Source organism: Hyperolius riggenbachi, chromosome 2, assembly GCF_040937935.1.
Source record: "Hyperolius riggenbachi isolate aHypRig1 chromosome 2, aHypRig1.pri, whole genome shotgun sequence".
Taxonomy (NCBI): domain Eukaryota; kingdom Metazoa; phylum Chordata; class Amphibia; order Anura; family Hyperoliidae; genus Hyperolius; species Hyperolius riggenbachi.
This window is the reverse complement of record NC_090647.1, coordinates 347572484-347591256: the sequence shown is the minus strand read 5'-3', so window position 1 is coordinate 347591256 and position 18773 is coordinate 347572484. Positions and strand designations below refer to the sequence as shown.

The window sequence follows — 18773 nt, the reverse complement described above, 5'->3', positions numbered from 1 at the left end:
TTTACAATAAGTGCAGAACAAACTCACTGCATTAGCTGCCTGGAAAGCTCATTGGGTAGGAGCTGAACGAATAGACAACCCAGCACTACATAATGTATAGTTTATGGTTATTATTTGGTGCAGCTATCTGAGTCATAGCTGAGTCAAAAGGTCAGGACCAGTGATGGGCAGCTCAAAATAAGTGTGGCAGTCTGGAAATGCCAAGGGACTGCACTGAGGCTCTATGTATTCACTGAATTGACTAGAACTGCCTTACAGGATGACATCATAAATCTAATGGGGATGTATGTTATGCTCTTCAGTTGGTAACAATCTAACCCAGAATGCCTATGGACTAGAAGTGGAGGTTATAGGAGTTAAAAGTGATAAAGAAATCTATGGTTTAGAAATACATTACTCAAAGCAAAGATTACTTCCATTCAAGTTAACAAAGGAGCTTGAAATATGAATTCTCAAGGGATTCAGTAGCAACAATCCAATTAAATCTAGGATTACAGGACAAGGACGAAAGTTGCCTTTCTCTATTGTGCTCAGCTGCAGGTTAGCTGCTTGTCTTCTGAGAATCAGTTTAACCTTTCAGATTGTCAGACCTGGGAAAATCATAGAACACAACCTGAGGCCTGATTCAATTGCAGGACATAGAAGAGGCACTGCATGTGAGTCTTTCGTCACACTGCACTGCACACAAGTTACTGGCTAATTCAGTCACTCATTTAACCCTGCCAATGCCTGTGTGATAATTCAACTCAACTGGCACACCTCTGAAGCAATTTTAGAAATAAAAATTAGATACTCAGTAGTGGATATGCCATGCATGAGCAGCTTCATTCTACTGGGCGTGTGCTGACCTAATTAGCACATGCCCAGTCAGGATGCGCTCCTCCATGGCCGGCAATGTGGCTGAAAGCAGCTTACTCGACAGGCTCCAGTCAAAGAAGTTTAGGAGGACTCTTGAAAGGAATGGTCAGTTATAAGAAGATATGGGAAGCCTCTGGACTCTTCAGAGGCTTCCCACTACTGAGGTAAGTATCTCTAATAATAAACATCTAAAGGTGCTCACTAATGATACAATATTGATTGTACAATTTTACCAAGTCTTTGTAATAGAAGGGTAAACTGAGAGAATATACTGTGGTTGGATTTTAAATGTAGTCACTCATATTACAAAAACATGGTAAGATTGTACAATCAAGATTGTATCATTACCCCTTTCTACCACCTCCAACCCGCAAAGCAGAGACAACCAGCATTAGCCACATGGTCTTCTTTAACATGTTCAATCAAACGGGTAGCATCCACTCCGTTCTTAATAGACCTCTTGTGCCCGGAGCAAACACTCCTTCAGGGGATGGAACTTTTTACCGATATAGTAACGTACACAGACCCCATATACAGTTTACGACATACTTTGTACAGTAACTGATGGACTGTCTGACTTTCCAGGTGATCCCCCATTTTGGACACTACTTTCCTTCCTCATAGAGCGACATGTGCTACAACGTCCACAACTATAATTGCCCTCCCATTTTTTCCTTGTTAGCCAGTTACCTGATTCTGTATCCACCTTATTCCTGACATCACTATGTACAAACATTTTTCTGATCCATCCCAAATTCGTAGGGTGCATCCGAAAAATGAATCAATTCCATTAATGTGATCAAACTGGTTAGTAAGTTTTGGCTGTTTATTGACACACCTGATCATTTCCAATAGATTACAGTGATCTGAAATGATCGACCGTCCATCGGATTGTATCGTTAATGGCCACCATTAGACTGATGTCCCGAACACTGGAAAATCTTATGTGCAGGGTGAGAATGACAGGTTGACTGTTACATTAACGGTATGTTTTGGCTTGTGGAAGGAAACTCACACAGACACGGGGGAACATCCAATCTCCATGTGCATTCTAACCACATCTAGACCTCTAGCACTGCAAGCTGTCTTTTTGTCTGATCTCATATAGCGTCAAATACTTGTATTACTGGATGCAGGCCTAAAAGTCCACACCCAGGGCAAGATTTTTCAGGCAATTTTTTTTTTGTTTTAATGATAAATTATGTTATGCAATATCACGAAAACAAACTTAACAAAAACTTGTTAAATGATGTTTGGCAACATCCATCTACCCACAACAGTTGTTCTTTTTGAATGACTGTCATGAACGATCGTTCAGATCTTTGCTAAAGTCAATGGACTTTATATTAGAGCAATCATTTGAAAGATCATTTGCGTTTTGTTTGTCGGTGGAGATCTCCCATCCATCTTACTGTGTGTACCTAGCTTAAAAGACGTTGCTGTGGAAGATGAACACTGTTGTGCTGTTCCCTCTTATTACTCACCTAAGGAGAGGGACGGTTCTGGGTCCTATACAGCAGAACCCTATCCTCAAGGCCCACCAACAGTACATGTTTTGCAGGAAACCACTCACATTCACAGGTGAAGTAATTAGTGTCTCAGCAGAGCTAATTGACTACCTCTGTGGATTCAAAACATGCACTGTTGGTGGGCCCTGAGGACAGGTTTGGTGAACACAGCATAGTATAGAGCCTTCCCTCTCCTCTCCTGGTCCACTGGTTCCACCGCTGGCTACCCTGTTAGCAGTCTCAGATCTATGAGTTGGAGACTGCTCTCTGCCACTGTGGAAAGCTTCGGAAGTCGTTGGGAGCCTGAGTGCTCCTAAAGACAGGCCGCTCTGTTCTGCGCATGCGTGAACACGCTTTCTCACGCATGCGCAGTATAGAGCCTTCCATCTTTGGGAGCACTCGGGATACCAAAGACCTCCAAATCTTCCTGCAGTGGGAGATTTGAACGGAGGAGTCTGCGGTGGAACAAGGTGACTAGGAGAGGAACAAGAAAACTCTATAGGACCCAGAGAGTTCCCTCTCCTCAGGTATCTGTTATTTTATTTTTTAAATTGCTTCAGACTCATTTTAAAAAGGAACCTGAGGTGAGAGAGATATGGACGCTGCCATATTTATTTCCTTTTAAACAATACCAGTTGCCTGGCAGTCCTGCTCAAGTGCTCATCTTTCTGGTCAGTAGTGTCTGGATTACACACTGAAACAAGCATGCAGCTTATGTTGAGTCAGTGCACCTGATCTGCATGCATGTCCAGAGTTTATGGCTAAGTGTAATGCTGGGAATACACGGCTCGATTCTGAGTCATTTAAAGAGAAACTCCAACCTAGAATTGAACTTTATCCCAATCAGTAGCTGATACCCCCTTTTACATGAGAAATATGTTTTTCACAAACAGACCATCAGGGGGCGATGACTGATTTTGTGCTGAAATCCCTCCCACAAGAAGCTCTGGGACCACAGTACTCTGGGACAAACTGCCACAATGTAACAATGTTCACAGACAGGAAATTGCTGTTTACAGCTGTCTCTAATAGCCAAAACAGCTAGGAGCAGCTACATAACCTGCCCACAGTAAAAATGTCACCATGTAATAAATGTCAGAATGTGAATCTGGGAGAGGAAAGATTTTACAATGAGCAAACACTGACTAAATCATTTATACATAATTATGGTAAAAAATGAAGCTCTTTTTTTACTACATTATTTTCACTGGAGTTCCTCTTTAAATGGCTCGATAGATAATTTCCGACACGTCCGATCTCCCGCCCGATCGTTTCGCCGCTCGATTATGCATTGAGGGCAATGGAAAAAGATAAGAAAAACGAGCGGAAGATAAGAGAATCACCTGCAGAATCGAGCGGGGAATCAATCGAACGGAAGAATCAAGCGGCAAAATCGAGCCATGTATGCCCAGCATTAGAGGCAGTTGATCAGCAGGACAGCCTGGCAATGTGTATTACAGAGATGTTGAACTCCAGTCCTCAAGGGCTAAGGTCCTCACACATTTTTAGCACAGCTCAAATGTATTGATGGGACTGAATCAGGAAAGATGTGAAGCATGAAATAGACACATTTCTCCATTTCTAAATGCATCCTAAACAGTGGCATTAATATGCATTTAAAAGACTCGAGTTCAACACCTGTGGTTTAAAAAAAAATACATGTCCCCTTCCATATGTCTCGCACCTTGGGTCCGCTTTAAATACTCTCGTTATTAGGAATGAGCTCACAAAAAATATGTCAATGTACCCAGTTGTGTCCTTTCCAAATTAGTTGCATTGAAAGCTGTTCTGCTTATCCTGTTTGCCATCGCCTTGCACTAGTACAGTGATCTGCGAACTTGGCTCTCCAGCTGTTAATAAACTACAAGTCCCACAATGCATTTGCCTTTATGATTCATGGCTGGGGCTGTCAGACTCCTGCAATGCATTGTGGGACTTGTAGTTCCTTAACAGCTGGAGAGCCAAGTTTGCAGATCACTGGACTAGTACTACTGTACATGCTTTACTGTGTCCTCCACACCTGGTATACACTTTATCAAGACCTGCATTGCAGACAAGCTTATTTTAAAGCAAAACTTCTAGCATTTTTATTTTATTTTCAACTGCTACAGTGTTTGCATTGTTAAGGTGAACCCAAGCCAAAGCTCAGTTTCAAAATCAGACCTTACCCTGAAGAGAGGGAAGCCTCAGGATCCTATTGAGGCCTCCCTCGCTGGTCTGAAGCCCGCCGTTGCTGAGCAAGACCCCCTTCCACATCCGGACTGCACAGCTCCTCTTCCTGGATCGTGGCCACGCAGTAGCCACGCAAGCTGGTGCATGCATGCGCCGTAGCACTGAGCCCGCAGTGGCGGCTCGCGGCTATTGTGCGTCCACAATCCAGGAACAGTAGCTGCGCGGTCCCGATGTGATTAGTGACAATGCCTCGTCGCTAATCTTGCAGGGGGCCAGGCTTAGCAACGGGGGACTTCAGAGCAGGGAGGGAAGCCTCAATAGGATCTCTTTAGGTAAGTATCTAATTTTGTACCTGAGCTTTGGCTCGGGTACTCTTTAACAGATCAATCTTGCTTTTGTAGTCCTGTTAAATGCTTGCCTTGTATGCAGCTCTTAAAGCCTTGTGAAACTAAAGCTGAATACTCAACACATGACGGAGCAAGATGAATTCTGCGACGTCTCCCTGATGCCGAGAATTCCACAATCCATCTTCCGGCTGGCAGGTATACGCAAAGTTACACGACGGGTGAAAGCAGGAAGTCAAGAAATGCTCTAAACATCGTTTGCATGATCGTGCGCCAGTACCTACGTTGCAAGATGTATTGCCGCTCATCTGCAAAATTGTTGGTAAAATCGCGTCATGGGTAGACTAGAGATGAGCTGAAATTTTCGAAATTTCGCATTACTAAAATTACGCATGCGAAATTTGCGATTACGATGCGAAATTACAGTAGCGTAATTGCCATTAAAATCGTAATTAAAAATACCGTAAGCGTAATTTTCAACGCGTAATTTCGCGTTTTGTTCATGCCGTAATTTCGCATTAAACGCTACCGTAATTTCGCGTTAAACCGTAACGCTCCGTATAATATAAAAAAGCCGCCGACTTTAAGGGTTAATAGCAAAGCCCCCTTAAATGCTAAGACCCTCAAATTTGGAGAATATATTAAGGAGATCAGGAGGAATAAGAGGAAAAATTTTTTTTTTCAAAAAGACCTTATAGTTTTTGAGAAAATCGATGTTAAAGTTTCAAAGGAAAAATGTAAACATTTTAAAAACCCGCCGACTTAAACGGTTAATAGCAAAGCCTGCTTAAAGTTTAGGAACACCAAATTCCCAGGGTATATTAAGGGGATCAGTGGGAATAAGAGGAAAATTTTTTTTTCAAAAAGACCTTATAGTTTTTGAGAAAATCGATTTTTAAGTTTCAAGGGCGAAAATGTCTTTTAAATGCAGAAAACAATAGTGTATTATTTTCATAGATTCCCCCAAATGGGAAGAGTTTTACTTACTTCGTTCTGAGTGTGGGAAATATTAAAAAAAACGACGTGGGGTCCCCCCTCCCAGACCTCTTTAACCCCTTGTCCCCCATGCAGGCTGGGATAGCCAGAATGCGGAGCACCGGCCGTGTGGGGCTCCGCACCCTGACTATACCAGCCCGCATGGTCCATGGATTGGGGGGTCTCGGAAGGGGAGGGGCAGCCAAGCTTTCCCCTCCCCCTCCGAGCCCTTGTCCAATCCAAGGACAAGGGGCTCTTCTCCACCTCCGATGGGCGGTGGAGGTGGAGGCCGCGATTTCCTGGGGGGGAGGTTCATGGTGGAATCTGGACTAGTACTACTGTACATGCTTTACTGTGTCCTCCACACCTGGTATACACTTTATCAAGACCTGCATTGCAGACAAGCTTATTTTAAAGCAAAACTTCTAGCATTTTTATTTTTTTTTCAACTGCTACAGTGTTTGCACTGTTATGGTTATGTTTTTTGTTCAATTAAAATACTTTTTCTAAGTGTTTGTGTGTTTATTTACTTTTAACTCTTAAAGGAAATGGGTAAGGGGTACAAGTACCTCTATACTCATTTCTCCTGGGAGGGGGGGTGGGCATCTGGGGGACCCCTTTTTAAAGGGGACTCCCAGATTCCACCATGAACCTCCCCCCCAGGAAATCGCGGCCTCCACCTCCACCGCCCATCGGAGGTGGAGAAGAGCCCCTTGTCCTTGGATTGGACAAGGGCTCGGAGGGGGAGGGGAAAGCTTGGCTGCCCCTCCCCTACCGAGACCCCCCAATCCATGGACCATGCGGGCTGGTATAGTCAGGGTGCGGAGCCCCACGCGGCCGGTGCGGAGCATTCTGGCTATCCCAGCCTGCATGGGGGACAAGGGGTTAAAGAGGTCTGGGAGGGGGGACCCCACGTCGTTTTTTTTTAATATTTCCCACACTCAGAACGAAGTAAGTAAAACTCTTCCCACTTGGGGGAATCTATGAAAATAATACACTATTGTTACCTGTGCAAAAAAACCTGACATTTTCTGCATTTAAAAGACATTTTCGCCCTTGAAACTTAAAAATCGATTTTCTCAAAAACTATAAGGTCTTTTTGAAAAAAAAAAATTTCCTCTTATTCCCACTGATCCCCTTAATATACCCTGGGAATTTGGTGTTCCTAAACTTTAAGCAGGCTTTGCTATTAACCGTTAAAGTCGGCGGGTTTTTAAATGTTTACATTTTTCCTTTGAAACTTTAACATCGATTTTCTCAAAAACTATAAGGTTTTTTGAAAAAAAAAATGTTTTCTCTTATTCCTCCTGATCTCCTTAATATATTCTCCAAATTTGAGGCTCTTAGCATTTAAGGGGGCTTTGCTATTAACCCTTAAAGTCGGCGGCTACCTAACATTGATACATGCGTCAACTTTTCCGCTTCGGGAGCATGACCATACGCATTAATTTCATAATAACAGTTGCAATGCGAAAATTACGCGAAAATTACGGTTACGCGAAATTTCGCGAAATCCTTCTTTATTACGATTATGTACTTACGGCCATAAACGTAATTACACTAATTACGCGAAATTTCGCGAAATCGTAATTACTCCATTACGCTCATCTCTAGTCATGGGTACTGGCCTAAAGAAGAGTGCAATGGTGTCACAGTATCAGCCCTCCTCAGACCCACTGAAAAGGCCATCTGCATGCAAACACACTGCATCAGGGCAAGCTATCTGAAAGAGAATATGAAGTCAGAGGCATGTGGAGGCTGCCATATTAATTTGCTTTTAAAAAATACTAGTTGCCTGGCATCCTGCTGATCTTTCTGACTTCAGTAGTGCCTGAACCACTCAAACAAGCATGTGGCCAATCTAAATGTACAAATTCCAAAGTCAAAAAGCACTCTGGAGGGAAGAACCTGGGTTGTAAACCCTGTACAAGTCACCAGTCAGCAAGCTCCACGACTTATGGGAAGAAAAGTAAAGCACTTTACAAAAACGGGAGCACTGTATGGTGCGTTATGCCTTGTGGCCAGCAGTAAGGGCGTCCAGGTGGTAATCGGACAAATCCAGATGTAGTGCTATACGAAGGTCCTGTTTATCCAAGTGCCTGCAGTGTTATCATGACACAGCAGGCACTAGGATAAACAGGACCGTTGTACAGCACTCCACCTGGATTTGTCCGATTACCACCTGGATCCCTTGCTGCTGGCAACTCCCTGCAAGAAGGAGTTGAAAGAAGATGTTCCTGATAACCCACTAGTTGGGTGACATACTTGACCATCACTATATTTGTAAGTGCATTTTTATTTTTTTTAGAGTGATAAAATAAATGTTAATGCACCATAAAGCGCTCCTGTTTTTATCTATGTGGCCAATCTTGTCCGACTTCAGTCTCAGAACATCTGCTCTGCAAGCTTCTTCAGGATCAATTCAGGTTCTCTTTAAAGGGATCCTAATGCCAAGCAAAGCAAGAGTTTCAGTTACCTTCTACCAACCCCTTGCAGCTGTCCTGTGCCCACACCAGTCCTAAACGGTCCTCAGTTCCCCCGCTGTGGCTTAGTTCCACTGCACGGCCAGGGCCACGCGCATCCTTGTTCGCATTCCCATCCGCAAGAGCGTTCGGCGCAGTAAGACAGTATGAGAGAATCTCGTACTGCAGCTGCAGAGGGCTTGTAGAATACCCGGGTAAATGAAACTTTTTCTTTACTTGGCTTTAGTTTCCCTTTAAAGGATGGATGATCTTATAACATTTAAGACTCCCTCACATGGTTAGGGTTTTAGAGAAAGCTGCCGCCACTATTTAAGTGCTGCATAAGGCAGTACAAAGCTATGCAGCTCTGTCGACTGCACACCACTCACAACCCTGTGCCTCTCCTACCACACTTCTGCCAGATCTCAAATGATAATAGGACAGGCTGTTTCAACCAAGTTTTAATCAATTTTTCATAAAAATAAAATCAACGAGGAGAGTGGCATTTTTGGGATGGAATAGGTGGTGGTGGTGGGGGGGGTAGTTTTTAAACACCTACTTAATCTGAAAAATGTGCTATAAGGTACCGGTATTATATAGTCTTAAGAAAGGAAAATGGTTACTGTAACAGTGAACATCCACAACACTGCTGTATACAATGTAAGACAGCTGGCATACAGGACATGTTTGTCAAGAATTCACAGCTAGATGTCCTCAGATCCCTTCCTAGACTAAACCCAGAGACGCTTTATAATTATTATTGTGCAAGCAGAAACTAGGGATTTTTCAGCATATTTATAATTTAACTTACTGTATCATTTAAAGTGTTTTTGATGTAGTAGTTTTCCAATGTACAAGTGCATTGGTATATGACATCATTTTTTGATTTATCATTTTGTTGTTCTAGCTTTTCCTCACTGTTAATGATTCACCTTTGCATTTGTTTTGTGATGTTATGCCCATAATGTAAGACACACACACACAATTGTGAATAAATTATCTTATTAGGTATTACAAGCAGCACTTCTGCAGTACGTATGCCCAGAACGCTCCTGACCATGGCTGCTGCTGATGGACTGCACCCTCCTTTCCTATCTGCAGCAGGTAAGTATTTTAAATATACAAGCGAAACTTGACATATTAGAATATCGTGCAAAAAGTTCATTTATTTCAGTAATTTAACTTAAAAGATGAAACTAATATATGAAATGGACTCATTATATGCAAAGTAAGATTTTCAAGCTTATTTGTTATACTTCTTTTTTATTCAGCTTATGAAAACCCCCAAATCTAAAACTCATACCGTTAGAATAGTGTGAAAATGTTTAATATTCTAGGGTCAAAGTGTCAGACTCTAATCAGCTAATGAATCCAAAACCTCTGCAAAGGGTTCCTATTTCATATATTAGGTTCACCTTTTAAGTGGAATTACTGAAATAAATGGACTTTTGCACGATATTCTAATTTTTCGAGTTTCCCGTGTGTGTTTACTAGGTGTGCTTTGAGTTCAGGGGTGCAGTGGGCGGGGTGCGTGCGAAGAACTATGCTCTCAAGGTGGACACTAATGGTCCAGTTTCTAGCGAAAATTGTTCGAGCAACCGGAAATTCGGATCAGATTGTTTATAAATAATCTCAGTTGATGGGCACAATCGATTACGAACGATTATAAAAATAGTCGTCCGATTGGATTTTCGTCAAACCAAAATTTGGATTTTCTTGTTGGTTGTGATAGATAGGAAGCAAAGATTGGTTCGTTGATGGTGTAGTGAACGATTTTTCTTCCGATTAGAATTTCTGATCACTCAAACGATTTTTGCTAGAAATTGGACCGTTAGTGGCCACTTTAAGACACCGCTCAGCAGACTCTTGCCTTCAGGCTGATTGCTGGCCAAGGTGTCGGGGGACTTTGTACTCATGCTAATTTCCCAGCATAGGCGATTGAATATCATCTACTGTGTGTATGATGCTTACGGTAGATTGGGTGGATGCCAGTGGTTATATTGGAAATATGTCTACTCCCTGCATTCAAAAGCTGTTTGTGCCTTGGGGAATTAACAGCATGCAGATTTCAGAGTTCATAATGAGATGGTCAGCCAGGATGGAGTGATTGTAAACTCTTGACAGGGTTTCGTTTTGTTTGCTTTCTTCACAGGGCCTCTTTAGGATTCTCTTATCTAAGATTTTTTTAGCTCCTCAGAGCAGTGCTAATATAAAACAACACTTCAACAGGTTCTTTGGTTAACAATGCCATTAGCACAGTTTTGGAAATAACACTATTACACTTTAATCTGCACAGTTATTCTGCCACAGATTTCACTGCAGGCAGAGAACCAGCTATTAATAAAGATAACATGGAAAATTATGGTTTCATGAATTAAAGCTGTTAATAATCTTAATGTGGGTTAGCTTACCTCAGCAATTTGTACTCTAGTGTCAGATTCCAAGCACAGATGATCACCAAATTGCATGTTTTTCTAGTAGAAATTTGTGTTTAGGCCTGGAACCCACTAGGAGCGATTTACTGAGCGCTTTGTGATTTGAAAAGCTCTTGCTAATGTAATGCTATGGGTGTGATCCCACTTGAGCAATGTGATTTTATAAAAAAAACAACAACATAGCATTGCATTAGCAAGAGCTTTTTCAAATCACTAGGACTTAGAAAAGGCTGCTAGTGGATTTAAGCCCTTAGATCAGGGGTGTCAAACTCATATACAAAGTGGGCAGACATCGAACACTGGGACCAAATCAGGGGCCAATCTCAATGTCTAGTGGCTATTAGACACTAGGGCACCTTACAAAGTTCCCTGGTGTCTAATAATTTCCTTCCATCCTCTATAGAGTTTCCTGGTGTCTAACACCCCTGTACAGACTCCTGGTGCCTAGTGACCCCTCCCCATACTGTTCCCTGGTGTTTATTGGTCCTCCCTCCCCAATACAGTTCCCTGGTATCTAGTGGCCCCTTCCTTCCCCTATTCAGCTCCCAGGTATCTCATGACTCCCATATACACTGTGTCTAGGACTTTCTCCCTCCCCAATATGGCTTCCCCGGTGATCTAGGGATTCGCCTCCAGTATAGTTTTTCTAGGGTGGGCCAAACATAATGTAAAGTGGGAAAACCACCTGAGGGCCAAATTTGATGGCTCTGAGGGCCAGGTTTGGCCCACGGGCCGGAGTTTGACATGTATGCCTTAGAGCATGGGTCTCAAACTCGCGGCCCGCGGGCCATTTGCGGCCCTCGATACAATATTTTGTGGCCCGCGCCGGCAAAAGCTTCCTTATAGTTCGCTTCAGTGCTCCCAAGTAATCCGCCGCATCCCCGCCGCTAAACGAGGGCTGCAGAGCCCCCAAATCGCCCGGGAGGCAATCCACCGGCATTTCCTGGAAGGGGAAGAGTTTTCAGCTCTGCCCCTCCTGACGTCAATCGCCGCACGGATCGCCGCCTCTCCCCGCCCCTCTCTGTGAAGGAAGAGTGAGAGGGGCGGGCAGAGGCGGCAAAGCGCCACGATTGACGTCAGGAGGGGCAGAGCTGAAGTTGAAAGCTCTGCCCCTTCCAGGAAATGCCAGCGGATTGCCCCTTAGGTGATTTGCGGCTGGGACACGGCAGATTACTTGTAATGGGAGCACTGAAGCGAACTATAAGGTAAAATAGGCAAAATAGTTCGCTTCAGTGTGAATTTAATTTTGAAATAAAAATCAATGCAGGGGGGGGGGGGGGGTCGGGAGCTGCTGATTGTGAAATCCCTTATGCGGCCCAGCCTCATCCTGACTTTGCCTCCTGCGGCCCCCAGGTAAATTGAGTTTGAGACCCCTGCCTTAGAGGGACCAGTCAAATTCAGTTGTAGCTAATTTGGATGAGCCTAATTTCAATTTGCAATCAAATGTCAACTGAATTTGCATCTCATTGATCATCTCTAGTGCTAGTACACATAGATATGACTCTTGTTGGGCCCTGTGTGGAGTTCTGATATCAATCCACCCCTCGTGCTAGCAACAGTGTTTCTTCCCTTGGTAAGGGACTTCTAGTTTGCACTAATTCTGCCTGCAGGCAATCCAAAAACCACCCCAACAATTCAGTTTCCAGGAAAGTCACTTTTTGTCACCCAACACCCATCCTCTTCCCCAAAGTTGTTAATGGGAATATCTAAAGCCCGGTATACACTTGATTTAGGTCTGCTGAGGCAACCAATAACAACCGCCCACGTGATGTCACACCTGCGCCTCTCCATTGTCCCTCTAGCGCTCTACTTTGCAAAAGAATGTGTTGTCAGCCAACTCCGCATCTTTACAGTGTTGGCTCAGCAATGGCGCCTGAGGGATCATGTCCCGATCCCAGATGGGTAACCATCAATCCACCCCTGAGTACAGGCCTTAGGGCTCTTTCACATCAGAGCTTGCATTGGAGAACACTCAAAGCATACGTTTTGTTGTATGCGTTTTAATGCGTTTTGATATGCGTTGCACTGCAGTGAGTGTGCGTTTTTAATCCGTTTTCAATGCGTTACAGCACATAGAAAAACGCAGGTAATTTTTTTTTCTTTTAGTTTTCAACTTTCTACATTGTTCCTCTGTTGCATTCTGGGACTGATTGCCTGCGTTAACGGATTAAAAACGCGCATAGTGTGCCTTTTACATTGACTAACATTGTAACGCATAAAGCTAGCGTCGGCCGAAAAACTGCGCCTAGGTGCAGTGTAACGCAATGCACAAAAAGGCTGCGTTATATGTGAAAGCTAAAATGAAAGTCTATGGACTTTCATTTCACCCTGGGTAACGCAAACTTTACCCTTTGCGTTGAAACACAGAAAATCTGCCCTAATGTGAAAGAGCCCTTCAGCCTTATTTTAATGACATCACAAATAAATTGCTAGTTTATATACAGAAATGAAGCATTTGCACTGCAGCCATTGCACTCCACAGCAATAAACAATATAATTGTAACATGATGCAATTATATTTCAATAGTTTGTTAACATAGGCGCATAAGCAGTTTCCGTTGGAAAACTGCTGGAGGTGGGTGCGGGCACTAGACCACCATCTAGTGCCCGCACCCGTCTCCAGCATCGCTGAGCCTGCACCTATGGACATGTAAGAGTTGTTATACACCACGTTTTACACATTGGACTGTTACGATATTCTTATTCGATATCGTATTCTCTACGATATCTTACGATATTCAGTGTCATAGCTGTCTGTATCCTAAAGTACTGGCTGTCACTGTTGAGAATAAATCACTCACTTGACGGAAGGTGCATGCTTCATCCCCTTTTTTCTAGTCCTACTACTATCTGGTTGTTCTTTTCCCAAATTTCAAGCGGAGCACACGTCACTACGACATAGTCACAGGTTTTGCAGACCTGTGCAGGGCAGCGAGATAGATCTTGCGCTGTGCAGTTTTCTTTTTGGATAACAATTGTTCTGCATTGCCTATTGTGGAAATGAGCCCTAAGTGATATTGAGCCTGATTCACGTAGGTCCGGTAAAGCTGCTGTGTGCAGGGAGTGCACAGCAATTTTACCAGTACCAATGAAGGGTTATAGCGCCCGTTACACTATTACCATAACCTGTGTTGCTATGGTAATGTGCTTCATAATACAAGTAGCAGAGTAATGCACACTACTCCCTTGTCATTGTTGCCAATATAATTGCCCTGCACATGGCAGTTTTACCAGACCTACTTGAATCAGGCTCTTTGTGTGCATGGTACAGCACCAGCAGCCAGGTCAAGTCCTCCTAGATTCTTGCATGTCCCCAGGAGTACTTCCGCCTGCATCCCAATGAGCTATCCACATCTCCCTGCCTAGTACGATACCAATTTATTGGTGACTAAAGGAACGTTTAGATGACATCATTATATCTTTGCCGTCAGCTACTGAATCCAGGAAATAATGAAAGCATTATTTTGCTGACTGTACCCATTTTAGAGCAAGCCACATGCAGTAGTTTTGGACAACACGTGCTTTGTCAAATGCAGCCCCTGACTACGCCTCATCCACTCCAAAGAATGACTGTTAATTGCTTCAGAGAAGAAGAACTCCAGGAAGCACTATTATATCAAAAGAATGCTCTTAACAAAATCCCACTGCAATATTACAGAAACCACAACCCTCTCTGTGTGAAAATGCTTACTGCTTACTGGGATCCAAATAGCTCTAATAATCACTGAGCTGCAAAAGAATTCAAAAATACAGCATTGCTTTGTGGTTAACCCTCTCCCTCTTCGGGTCATAGCTGGCAAGGTTGTGTCATAAAAATACAAATAAAATCTGGCTTTCCTTGTATCCACTCTGAGAAGAATAGGCTATGTTCTCTATCTCTTCTGCCATGTGGTGCTATGCATGTAGAACATATAGGCCTCAATTCACTAAGCTTTATCAAACACTTTATCAAACGTTTGATAATTTACCTCATGGGTAAAAACGAATTTTGAATTCACTAAGGTGTTATATTATGTTATATATTTATTGAACGTTTTATCAATAAAACATTTGATAAATATTTAACACTTTAGTGAATTCAAAATTAGATTTTACGCATGAGGTAAATTATCAAACGTTTGATAAAGTGTTTGTTAAATCTTAGTGAATTGAGGCCATAATCTTCAGAACCAACATGGTAAGACTTTCAAACCAGAGATGCAGGGGGTACAGCAGTTTACAGAAAGCCATAGAATGGATTATTGTGAGCTATGGTAGATGACTTCAAGAGGCACCATAGTGACATATAGTAGAATGTAGTAAATTATTCAGGATACACACTTTTACGTTAATCATCCTGGCTTCAGCGTCAGAAACACTTCCTGTAGCTACATTTTGACACAAAGCCCGTCCAGGGCCAGTTCTAACCACAATTACATGGGGGCTATACTGACCCCCCCATAAGCACCATTAGATGGTCCCCGGGGGGGGGGGAGGGTGTTCTTCAGCCTGCTTGGGAATTGCCCAGTTTGCCCCTTTGGAAGTTCTGGCTCTGGCCTCATCTTGCCAGTAATTTTTAGTTAGCCAAGGCTGTTTATTATGCAGTCTTCTTTCCCCAGTGCATTCTGGGTAACCAGCTGTTGTTTCTGCTGTCTTCAGAACACACAACAAACAAACATTCCACAGTGATGCACCTTGCCAGCACAAAATATGTTGCAACCTGTGGTAAATTTAAGAATGTAAATGATGGTGAGAAATGATTTTACAACGGGCAATCCCAGACTAAATCATTTATACAGTAATGTTGTTAAAAGTAAACAATTTTAGCCATTACGCTATATTCAGTAAAGTTCCTCTTTAAGCCCCATGAAGACAAAGGAGTTTTGCCGGCCAAAAAGATAATCCTGGTAGTTTTAGGTAACATTGTGCCTGCATCTAGTGACACTTCATTTACATTTAGATTGGCTGAGAGGTGTATGCTGTCCTATGGAGATGGGAGAAGCAGAAAACTCTATGCAGTACCTGGGAAATAATCAGATGACCAAAATGATCTGACCTTGCTGACTACCTATTGCTCACATTCGGTTGGATGCTGAGGATGGGGGATGACTATACTGTATAGTCATCAGACTGAATGGCAAAACGTTCCTAAGCAATCCTCTCGCACAGTATTCCTGGACATACAGAAAAGCACCCCAGAAGTAATAGGAATATGGAGGCTGACATTTATTTCCTTTTAAACTATGCAAATTGTCTGACTGTCTTGCTGATCATCTAGCTCTAAAGGGCGAGTTTCCACTATCTGGTGTGCATCTTGCAGAAAACGTGTCGTCGCTTGAAGTGATGTGACACACATCCAGATGGGTTAGCCGTGCCATGCAGGGCTAAGGAATTTTAGTGCGTGCTGCAGATATTTGCAGCATACCGTCCAGGTTTGCAACGGCATGCGATCTGGACGGTAAGTCATTGGCCGCGTAGGCAGCGTTTCACCGTGCGACTCGCCTGCGAAGGAATGCTGCAGATTCCAGAAGAATTTTGCCCTAGTGTAAACAGAGCCTTTTACATAGACTCTAAACAAGTATGCACATTAGGTGACCGAAGTCTGATTAGATTAGCTGTATGCTTGTTTCAGGTGTATGATTCAGGCACTACTGCAGCCCTCCAGAGACCTGCAAGGTTTATTGTTTAAAAGGAAATAAATATGACAGCCATAGCCATATCCTTCTTAGGTCAGCTGTCTTTAAACCGTGGTGGTTGTCAGACCTGTTTAGGTTGGTCACATCTCCCCAGGTAGATGAGATATTTAGTTTAGTATATTTGCACACATTTATGACAGTTATGCAAATTAGTCTTACACTACAAAAGTTAACCTTTTATTTTTTCATAAAAGGAAGTCACCGTGTTTAGTTTCATTGTTACAATCTTTCCACACTTCTTGCTTATTGACTGTCTTTGTTTTCCTGTCTGAAAAGGTCACTTGTTTGTAGAAGAGGAAGAAGATGCACATTTTGGACAAAAGTAAACTGGTGATGAACAGAAATAAAAGAGACCAACTGTCAAGATAGAATAACCGTCCTTAAAGCACGCCTGACGTGCGGTAAAGCTACCTAAGATAAGCACAGAGGTATGATACTTGTAGCCCAGTCCAGCTTTGTGCAGGTTTACAATCTTGTCCCTGATATCCTTGGACAGCTATTTGGTTGTGGCCATGGAGGCCAGTTTTGATTCAAATTGATTGCTTCTGTGGATAGGTGTCCTTTTTCTTCTTTTCCACAGACAGCTGAACTGTGTGCTCAGCAGTGGGTAGGCTGGAGGTGCCCAATGTCTGTTCTATTTTGGTATTTTTAAATGCAAATAAAAAAATTATATAATAAAAAGCGAGGTAATTGATTACCTCTCCAGAAGATATAGACACCAGTTCAACTGGAAAAAAGCTTTTATTCAAAAAAGCAATCGGACAATGTGTTTCACGGGTCATGGCCCACTTCCTCAGGTCAATACAAAATGCCGAAAACAATAAATAGATATAGATAAGTGCATACAACGGAACAGGTACAGATAATCATATTTTACGTGCACTTTAGTTGCAACATTATGAATGCATGTAATTAAAAGTAGTAATAACTCCAAAATAAATAAATAAATCCATTTAAGTACCAAAAATTATCTCTGCTGAGAATCAGAATTAAAATATGATTATCTGTACATGTTCCGTTGTATACACATATTTATACCTATTTATTGTTTTAGGCATTTTGTATTGACCCGAGGAAGCGGGCCATGACCAGTGAAACACGTTGGCAGATTGCTTTTTGCATATAAACATTTTTCCAGTTGAACTGGTGTCTATATCTTCTGAAGAGGTAAGCAATTACCTCTCTTTTTATTATATAATTTTTTTATTTGCATTTAAAAATACCAAAATATAACATACATTGGGCACCTCCATCCTACCCACTGCCAGTCAGACCTCCTTTGGAGGTAATAGCTTTGCAGTCTTTCTGGAAAGTATATCGTACTACAGGAGAGCGACCATCCAGTATCCAGCAGGACCTGGAGTACTGAGCAGGGACGGTTAATTCCCTGCAGGCCTATACGGTGGTTGTAGGAACTGCAAAACACCTTTGTGAGTATATATTTATATGATTTTATCCTAACTATACCTAACAATACTGCACCATTGGGTTCCCGGTCTCTCCCTACTTCTCACCTAGGTATTCTTGGCACTTACAAGAATCACCAAAAATAAAAAAAGACCCTGTGTGCTCAGCAAGCAGTTACCAGGCAGCAGTTATCTGGCAGCAGTGAGCAGTTGCCAGGCAAAAGCAAGCAGTAGTGAGAGTTTGAGAGGCATTTCACTGCCTATCAACTGTCCGTAGAAAAGAGGCCTTAAGGTGGCCACACACCATACAATTGAAAGATAAAAATTTTCGCCAATTCGATAATTTCAATTGGCTGTCCCGAAAAATCTAGAGCTTTTCTTTGTTTTCGATCGATAAATCCGATCGAATTTCCCTTTTTTTTTTTCTATTTCTGGAGATTGGACATGTTGGAAAATTTAGACCAACTTTATCAAAAATTGTATTGTGTGTGATAGGTTGTCAATTACTTGATATACAGTTCCAATCAATTTTTTTCTGAGCTTTCCATTATTTTATTCATGATTAGGGAAATAATTAAACATAGATGTGTGGTACATTGATTAGATTTTTGAATTGTTAGAATCGGTCAGAAAAATTGATTGCTATTCTTGAATTGAACAGATATTTAAAAAATTGTATGGTGCGTTACCACCTTTAGGCCTATTTTCCATGTGCAGTTGATAGGCAGTAAAATGCCTCTCAAACTCTCACAATTGCTTGCTGCTGCCTGGTAACTGCTCACTACTGCCTGGTAACTGCTTGCCGAGCACACAGTTCAACTGTTCATGACAAAGAGGCCTTATACAGGTCCTGTAACAAGCTGGAATTAGGAGCACTCCCTTACAGAGGGTGCTCCTAATCTCAGCTCATTATCAGGATATGGTGAAGGCAGTCTGAA

General features: G+C 42.4%; 1 protein-coding gene and 1 long non-coding RNA gene across 5 annotated transcripts in view; one reads left to right on the top strand and one right to left on the bottom strand.

Moving 5' to 3' along the window:
• The window catches only part of LOC137546754 (uncharacterized), a 174882-nt gene extending 158031 nt beyond the window's left edge, over window positions 1–16851 (top strand). For 3 of the 4 annotated variants that reach the window (XR_011026347.1, XR_011026349.1, XR_011026350.1), the window contains exons 2-4: window positions 1714–1843; window positions 9328–9423; window positions 16706–16851. This is a non-coding gene — a long non-coding RNA (uncharacterized lncRNA). The remainder of the gene's footprint in view (window positions 1–1713; window positions 1844–9327; window positions 9424–16705) is intronic. The other variant, XR_011026348.1, reaches the window with a different exon arrangement.
• Window positions 1–18773, bottom strand: part of KCNC4 (potassium voltage-gated channel subfamily C member 4) — a 75887-nt gene that overhangs the window by 18327 nt on the left and 38787 nt on the right. The gene's annotated exons all lie outside the window — the stretch shown is intronic.